Raw genomic sequence first — 9,656 nt, 5'->3', positions numbered from 1 at the left:
ACACATCCGGCCGGATGGTGGGCCACCAGTAAGCGCGTAGCAGTTTTTCCAAAGTTTTCTTCCCTCCAGTGTGTCCTGCACAAGGTAGATCGTGGCACCACTTAAATACTTGCTGTCTCAATGCAAGAGTGGGGAGAAGCAATTGAGACCCCTTCCTTGGCAGACCTTGACGTATCTTCCATTCCGGGTGCAACCGAATCCACGTCTTCCAAACAAAGGTCTGGATGCCTTTCTTTACCTTGTGTAAAAATTCCGCCGTATGGATCCCCCCTATCACCTGTTGAGGTTTGATGATGCTGGTTTCAGGAGACTCCTTCACTGCGGAGTGGCTTTCTTGACGGGTAAGAGCATCAGCTTTCCGGTTGTCACATCCCGGGCGGAAGGTGACCACAAAATGGAACTCCGAAAAGAAAAGCATCCATCTCAGTTGTCTAGGAGTGAGATGACGTGCGGCTCTTAGAAACTGAAGATTTCGGTGGTCTGTAAAAACCGTGATTTGGTGTGTGGCACCCATCAACCAATGCCTCCACTCGGTGAAGGCGTCTTTAATAGCAAGCAATTCCTTCTCTGCAATTGTATAATTGCGTTCTGCCGCATTTAGCTTGCGTGACATGAAGGCAATGGGATGTAGATGGCCTGTATCTTCACTCCTCTGGGAGAGAACAGCCCCCACTGCTAGTTCAGACGCATCCGCCTCTACCACGAAAGGGAGGTGTGGGTCCGCATGAATCAGTACCGGAGCAGAGGTGAACGCGGTTTTCAACCGATCAAACGCTGTTTGCTCTTCAGTTCCCCATTTAAAAGGGGTGTTCTTCCGGGTTAGTTTTGTGAGAGGAGCCACCAGATCCGAAAAGTGAGAGATGAACCTCCGGTAGAAGTTGGCAAAACCCAGGAGCTTCTGGATATCCTTGACAGTGGCGGGTTGGGGCCACTCCACAATGGCTCGTACCTTCCTTTCAGCCATTATCTGCCCTGACAGAGTGAGCATGACTCCTAGGAATTCCACGGTTGTGACATGAAACTCACATTTCGTCAGTTTGCAGTATAGTTGGTTTTGCTGTAAAGCCTCCAGTACTTGTCTCACGTGTTGGATGTGTTCTGGTTCGTCATTAGAGTAGATTAAAATGTCATCAATGTAGACGACTACAAAGATGTCCAGGTAGTCTCGCAACACCTCGTTAAGAAAAAATTGGAAAGAGGCTGGGGCGTTGCATAGCCCAAAGGGCATCACAAGATACTCAAAAAGCCCATACCTGGTTTTGAAAGCGGTTTTCCATTCATCGCCTGATCGTATGCGTACTAAATGGTAGGCTCCCCTGAGATCTAGTTTTGTATATATCCTGGCTGATCTCACTTGTTCCAGTAATACCGGAATTAACGGAAGAGGGTATTGGTTTTTGATGGTGATTGCATTTAAGGCCCTATAGTCTATACAGCAACGTAATTCCCCATTTGCCTTCGGAATAAAGAAAAGGGGGGAAGCTGCTGGGGACCGTGATGGTCGGATGAATCCCAAAGCGAGTAGATTGTCCAAATATTCCCGTAGGTGTTTTGTTTCGGGTTGGGATAGTGCATAAATACGACCACATGGAACCACTGACCCGGGTGTTAAATCGATGCAGCAGTCGTATTCCCTATGTGGGGGAAGCACTTCTGCTTTGGTTTTACTGAAGACTTCTTCATACTCATGGTAATACTGAGGTAATTCCACCTCTTTTTCAGCAGCTGTGGAAATGGTGTGAGTGACTGCCAATACCATAGATGGTCGGGGGTTCTCCTGGATGCAATGGTCGTGGCAATAGGAAGAGGAGAACTCCAAAGATTGTTCGTTCCATTTTATATGGGGTTCATGTTTTTTCAGCCAAGGGAGTCCCAATATTATACCATAATTAGGAGCCTGGATGAGGTTAAACGAAATCAGTTCCTTATGATCACCCCCATACCACATCTCATACTCCGGGGTATGCTGTGTGATAGGACCAGATTCCAACACATGACCGTCTACTGCAAACACTTCTTCCATGACGGGTTTGTCTCCTGGAGTCACTCCCAACTTCCGTGCTTCTGCTAAATCCATGAAGCAACCTGTTGCTCCGGAATCTACCATGGCACGTACATACTTTGGGTATTGATCAATCCATAGTTCAAGGTCTATAAAGAACAACTGGTTTCCCACTCGGTTTTCTTCTGTAATCGAAGGGATGAAATGTACACTTGAGTCCCTCCCTTCTTTAGGACTCAAGCCTCGGAGTTTTCCGAACCCTTATCGACAGTGGATACTGCCCCGGGACCCGTACGATAGCGTCCTCCTTTCGGTTTCACCGGACATTCTCGTAAAAAGTGGCCTTTCTTCCCACAGTACAAACACAGCCCAAATTTGCGACGATGCTCTCGTTCACTGGTAGTGAGGGATGCTCTCACCACCCCAACGTCAATAGGTTCGGGTTTACCTTCAGTTTTATCCCCACTAGTTGGTTTCTCCCCGAACACCAGGGGTCTGTCTCTTCTTCCAGTCTCTCCCTCTCTCTCTCTCAATCGGTGATCCAAGCGCAAAGCCAAATCGATAAATGCTGCACATGTGGTAGGCTGGGGTTCAACTTGTGCTATTACATCCTTGAGATTGTCTGTGAGCCCTTGGTAAAACAGAACCATCTGTTTGGCTTCAGGCCAATCAGTTTCAGCGATTAATCTACGGAAATGATTTAGGTAAGTCACGATATCCGAATTGCCCTGTTTCAGAACCAACAACTCCTTATCAGCTGAGAAGGTCTCAGCTCTTCTATCAAACGTTTTCTCAAATTCGGCTCGAAACAGATCCCAATCATATAGGATTCCGTCATTAATCCTGACTATATGTACAGCCCACTGGGCTGCCTCCCCTCCTAAATAGGAGATCAGAAAGGAAACACGTGATTGATTGGTCAAAAAACATTTGGGTTTACAGGTGAAGTGCATCATCACCTGGGTCATAAACACCTGCACTTTCTTTCTATCTCCCATAAACCTTTCTGGGGCGGCCAAAGGAACTGGAGAAGGCATTTCGACTACCAACGAGGTTGGTGGAGGGGCAGGGTTACCTGCATCAAACGGGTTCCGCTGCATAGCATCCATGCGTGCTTGCAACGCAGCCGTTTCCTGGTGAGAGGCGGCCAACTCTGCCTGAACTAAGCCTAAGGCTGTCACTACCTCATCTAAGGTAGCCATCCCTTGTATCAACCCAACCAGGAGGAGCGGAACTTTTAGGCCGATTATTCTGTCAGGTCCGTTCAGGATGCTCCTCAGGATGGGGTCGATGCTATAAGGGGGCCCACCTCTAGATCAACCCAAGTCTGACTGTAATTGTGCCCAGACTGTTAAGGCGATCAAGCGGGGGAAAAGTTGGGGTCCGGAGGAGAACAGCTGGGCTCTTGTAACCGCAACCTGTAACCACAGAAACAAGGGATAAGTACTGCAGAACCCTCAACCGTGACAAATACCATGTAACAAAACCCCTGTTACCTCACCTGTATATCCCACAGGTGTGCCTTTATGCAGGAAGGATCTAAGGGTGGCTTCTATATCCCCTGGTTATACTACTGGAAAATACAATGCAGAGATCATTAGCAAACCCCCTGGTTCCCTCCCTTCCTTGTTTCTGAAAGATTACGCCAGCAATGAACACCTACCCTTGTGAAGGATACAGATAACTTAAAGTTGCCCCAGAGCACCATTCAATGAAAACAAAATAACGATCACATTCCTGGTAACGGTGGTAAATAACAACAAGGTCTTTCTCCTCCGAGGAAATGCTGATAAGACTGACCTCAGGGTGTGCAAGACGCGACTACCCCAGGATCTCTCCAACATTCCCTATAATACAAGAGTTAGGAAAACAAATCATAAGCCCAGCTTAAAGTATGTGGATAGCGTCTCTACAGATCCGGCTCTGTAAGCGCTTCAAAGTGGTTAATGAGTACTGTAAGGTAAGGCGGCACCGAAAACAAGGTGTCCTGCGCTAACCGGAGCAAGACGCTCCCTGTAAGTACACAACAAACGGATTCTGTAAATACAATAGGACTGTAAATGCCCCACTCGGTTCCGAGCAAAAACCTGGTGTTTGAATGATGGAAGGACACACGGGCGCTTCCTAAGCCCCTCCAGTTAAATCCACAAACGAGCGGCAACACACCAAGGAACACCACGTTGTAGGCGCTTCTGAAGCCCCACCAGTATAATCCACAAACGAGTTTCTGAAGACGGGAAACGCTGAACCCACACGCAAAAGGCGGCGTGTCTCTTCAGCGCAATCCAAAACTTGCCTCTGCCGATTTCCACGATCCTGAAACACAAATCCAAAGTACTCGACCCAAGGCACAAGCAGGAATAATCGGCAGCGCGTCTTCCGCCAGACTTCCTGATAATCCCTCACTGCGTCGCGTCATAGGAGCGCGCGGTGCAAAGGATCATGGGATATGTAGTTTTCTCATCCCGTTTCTCAGCACAGGGCAGGCAGTGATTTACCAGAGGTCGGGGAGGGCGAATCGTGACAAGGTGATCGCCCAACCTGCGAGGCCTTTTGCCTATGGATCAATCAGCAGGACCCATACTTAAAATTTACAGGCACTATCTCGGAGACATCTATACCCTTCCTGGATCTAACGATCCAACTGGATCCATCAACGATCAGTACTACTCTATTCAAGAAGAAAACTGATAGAAACAGCCTGCTCCTGTATAACAGCCACCACACGAGAGCACTGAGGGAGAATTTGCCCTTTGGCCAATTCCTCCGGATACGGAGAAATTGCAGCTCAGTCCAAGACTATAAACATGAAGCGAGTATTCTACAACACAAGCTCCAAGATAGGGGGTACCCCACACGACTCTTGAAGACATCATGCAAACGAGCCCTCAACAACAACAGAGAGTCGCTGCTCGAAGTCCACACAAAAGACAAGGATGAAACGATCACATGCGTCACGTCCTACACTAGGCACTCGACGTTTATAAAAAAGATCGTGAATTCACACTGGGGGATCCTGAACACGGCTGGCATGGACTTGCCTCGCCCGCGCTTTGCATTCAAGAGGACGACGAATCTAAAAGATACCCTCATCCACACCCGCCCGAAACAATCAAGCACCCGACCAGTTAACACTCTATGGGATCTTCCACCAGTCGTTGGGCATTACCATTGTGGATCATGTGTAGTTTGCCCACAAACAATCCAGGGCAAAACCATTGTACTACCCAGGGACTTCACTTGGAATATCAACAGACACACCAACTGCAACAGCTCAAGATGTATCTATGTACTCATATGCCCCTGCAAGATGCTCTACATCGGGATGACGATGCGCCCAGTCAAACTACGCATCATGGAGCATAACAGTAATGTACGATGTCAAAAGACGCATACTAAACTATATGAGCACTGCAGAGAACAAAATCATGGAACTGAAAGTTTGCAATGGACTGTACTGGAATGCCATCCGTCTATGAACCAACAAACCCTCTTTAAAATGGAGCAAAGATGGGTACATCGCCTACACACTGATGAATATGGCCTGAACAATGCTGTGCCCTGGACTATGCTGTCCAGATAATATATTCTATGGGATTAAAGGTCATTCCATGGGCTTACTGTCCAATTACCAGTTTAATCCCCTATTATTGCCACCTACCACCTAACTGGCAATACTTGTCTGCCTATTCCCAACCTTTCTTAAGATGGCGCCCATTGTCACCTGCCAGGTACACGATTGGTAGTCCTTGCTTTCCATGCTTATAGGCTCATTCCATGGGCTTACTGTCCAATTACCAGTTTAATCCCCTATTATTGCCACCTACCACCTAACTGGCAATACTTGTCTGCCTATTCCCAACCCTTCTTAAGATGGCGCCCATTGTCACCAGCCAGGTACACGATTGGTAGTCCTTTCTTTCCATGCTCTAACGCGCTGCGTGTCCTAGCAACACTATTCAGACACGCCCCCTATGGCGCGCGCGCATCCCGCTTTGTTTAGCGGTGGAAACACGGACTGCCGGTACCGGTTTTCCTGCAGTCATATCGACGTGGGCGGGGTAGGTGACTAGAAGCCTGTGCCAGAGGCAAGTCAGGTAAGGCATGGTTTCCTTACGCGCAGAGAAATAAGGTGAGGAGGGGCACAGCGGTTTGTAAAAGTACGTTGTAGAAAGGTATAATGGTTCGTGTGCTCTCGAGGGTCGTGGTTCCGTCAGACCACGATAATTACATGCAGAGTGGTGTATGCATCGTGATGCAAATACATCCCCTAGTGGAGGCACAACGTTGGAGTTCAAAACAATGATTCAATGAAAGTTTGTATCCACTTGAAAGTGTTTAATCACATTTGATAAAGTTCAATCCATTGATATTTTTCGTCATATCAAGAATGTCAACATTGCAAAAATGGAGTAACGGTGATGCGGGGGGAACGCCTCCGATGCATTTCGGGCGGGTGGCCCTTTGTCAAGGAGCGCTAGAGAGAAGACAAATTGCCGTGAGGATTGGAGAGAAAAACGGGGTGTGAGTTTTAAAAGTTAAGGTGCCGATCAATGGTGAGGGTCGAATGAACTCTAAGGTGGTGAAGGGAGTGATGGGTACAGGGGTAGCGTCAGCGCGTGACGAGGGTGGCGGGCGGTGAGGGAATGAGGTCGCGGTATCGTTGGCACAAGCGGTGCCGGTGTGAACTTACTTCGTAGCGCATGTAGTGAGGCTCACTACTTCAGGAAAGCTGGACGCCTAAATTGTGTGGGTGCGTGGGATCGTTAAATGGGAATGGAAGGAGTGGAGATCGAAGAGGGACTGGAGGGGAGGGAGGATGTGGAAATCGATGACGGGTTAGGGAGGGAACTGTGGGGGCCATATTGGAAAGGTGTACAATGTTACGGAGGCAAATGGGAACAATGCATAGAATAAATAAAACAATACATGGTCAACATAGAAATCAAGAATTAAAGATAACAACTGAATTCGATACGATCATTGAGACCATGAGGTTTAAGAGTCTGAAGACGATAAATCCATTCCAGTTCTCTTTGAAGAAGGAATTTGTTCATGTTGATACCTTCTTTTTTGGAAGCCGTCTCAAGGATGATAAATTGAAGTTGAGCAATAGTGTGTCTTGCTTCAGCAAAATGTATGGCAACATTAGACTTGTCATGTTTCAACCGTATGTTTGACTTATGTTCGTTCAAACGTGTTTTGATCTTACGTTCGGTTTTGCCGACATATAATTTGCCGCAGGGACATTTCAAAGCATAAATGAGGTTGGAGGTATCACAAGAGGCGTTAACTGAAAGTTTGATGGGATAGCCTTTCATTGGGTGTCTGATGATGTTGCCTTTAATGATGTTATGGCAGTGACTGCAGTTGAGACATGGTTGGGTGCCTTTGTATTGAATGGGATGAGTGGAGGATGTAGAAAGAATTTCTTGGATATTCTTACTCCTAGAGTAAGCAAACAGAGGTGGTTGTTGAAAAATGTCCCGAAAGTCTGGGTCCATTTGGAGAATAGGCCAATGTTTAAGGATGATTTTCTTATACATTGTACTTGAGGTGGAGAATTTGGAAACAAGGACAATGCGTTGTTCATCTTTTTTAGGTTTCTTGGTAAGGCTTTCCTGTCTAGAAATTTTAGCCACTCTGGTTTTGGCCTCTATGAGGATGGTTTCTGGGTAACCTCGTTGAAGGAAACGTGTATGCATTTCTTTCATGCGAATGTCTGTGGTGTTTTCATCTGAGACAATGCGTTTGACGCGCAGCATTTGTGAAAATGGCATGTGTTTTTTGAGCGATCCCTGGTGGAAGCTGGAAAAATGGAGGGTGTTATTACAGTCGGTGGGTTTCCTATAAAGATCTGTGCTGAATCCGTTGGGATTGATGGTCACATTCACATCAAGGAATGAGATTTGTGTATCATTGATTTCCCAAGTAAGTTGAATTCTGTCATCCTTCTTGTTCAATTCCAATAAGGCATCATTGAGTGTCTCTTTGGTGTTATTCCATACGAAAAAAAGGTCATCAATGTATCGAACGTACATTTTCATGTTGTCTTGGAAGGTTTGGTTGGTATAAATGTGTGATTGTTCGAAATTGTCCATGTAAATGTTAGCGTATGTGGGCGCGGCACAGTTTCCCATTGCCATCCCGGATAACTGTAAGTACCATTTGCGATCATTCTCAAAGTAGCTGTGGTATAAAGTATAAGTCATAAGTTCCAAGATGAATGATTGTAATGGTGGATCAATGGTACTGTTCAGAAGAGCTGCTTCAATCGCCTCGATACCCCCTGAATGGGGTATTGATGTGTATAAAGAGTTGACATCTGCGGTGCAGAGGATGTATGACTCGTGATCTTGAATTTGGATGGTTGAAAGTTTGAGTAGAAAATCAGTGGTGTCTTTGATATGGCTTTTGGACTTGGTGACAAGCGGTTGAAGGTACTTGTCTATAAATTTGCCGGTGGGTTCGTGGATGGAACCTCTGGTTGAGACGATCGGTCTAAACGGTGGATTGTGGAGGTCTTTATGTATTTTGGGACTCATGTGAATGGTCGGACTTCTGGGAAACTCAAGTAGAAGAAAGTTCTTGGTTCGATCTTCGATGATTCCGTTCCGATGTGCTCTGACTACAATTTCTTGCAGGATATTGAAAAATTCCCGTGTTGAATTGTTATCCAATTGCATATAGATGGAGCTATCTTGTATATGTTCTTGGAGTCGTTGGATATACATAGAAGAATCTAGGATGACTAGGGCTCCGCCCTTGTCGGCTTTGATGCATTTGATTTCTGTGTTGTTAGCAAGAGATTTGAGGGTGTCTCGATCTTTTTTGGTGAGATTCTGTTGCTTAACTTTTTTGGTGAAGTTTAGTTTAGATAAATCGTTGCGAACGAGGTTCTCAAATAGATCAATGCTTTTGTGACTGCAGGGTGCTTGAAAGGTACTAGTTGGTCGTAAACCCTGTAGTTCGTCTGTCTTGGGTTTGGGAGCTGGTGGTAAGACATTGTCAAAGAAATGACGGAGTTTGAGTTTCCTGGTGAATTTAAACATGCTAACCTCTAGTTCCAAAAGGTTGGTAGAAGTCACAGGGATGAATGAAGTGCCCTTCTCAAGTAGATTGATCTGATGTTGAGGGATGGTAGTTTTGGAGATGTTGATTACGAGACGTTCTTTTTGTTCTTGACTGTGCTCCGTGTATTGGGAGGGTTGATTTCTTTGTCTTTTTCTTTTGCTCTGGCTCCTCCTGGGTCTTCGGTTGGTGTTGGGCCTGATTCTAAAAAAGGAACCGCAGTTGATGTGGCGGTGGAAGTGTTGGCTTGTTGATTATTAGGTGGTGTAGTTGTTGGTTTACGGGTAGGTCGGGATGAAGTATCGCTCCCTGAGGATGAGGTATCGGTTTGAAGATTAGGAGGTCTGTTGCGACGCCGTTGGGCGTAGATGTCAGCCCATGTGTATACCTCGTCAAGTTTATAATCGAGAGTATCTCTGCGAAACTTTCTTAGTTTGCGTTCATGGATTTCCTTACGATGTTTTTCAAGAATATTCTCAGTATCTTCCAGGGTTTTAGTGAGTTCTTCTGGGGTGAGCATGTTTTTTAACTCGTCATCAACCTCTTTGACTTCATGTTCTAGATCTTTCAGTATGCCAGAAAG

This window comes from Lissotriton vulgaris, chromosome 6 (genome assembly GCF_964263255.1).
Source record: "Lissotriton vulgaris chromosome 6, aLisVul1.2, whole genome shotgun sequence".
Taxonomy (NCBI): Eukaryota; Metazoa; Chordata; class Amphibia; order Caudata; family Salamandridae; genus Lissotriton; species Lissotriton vulgaris.
This window is presented reverse-complemented; position numbering follows the sequence as displayed.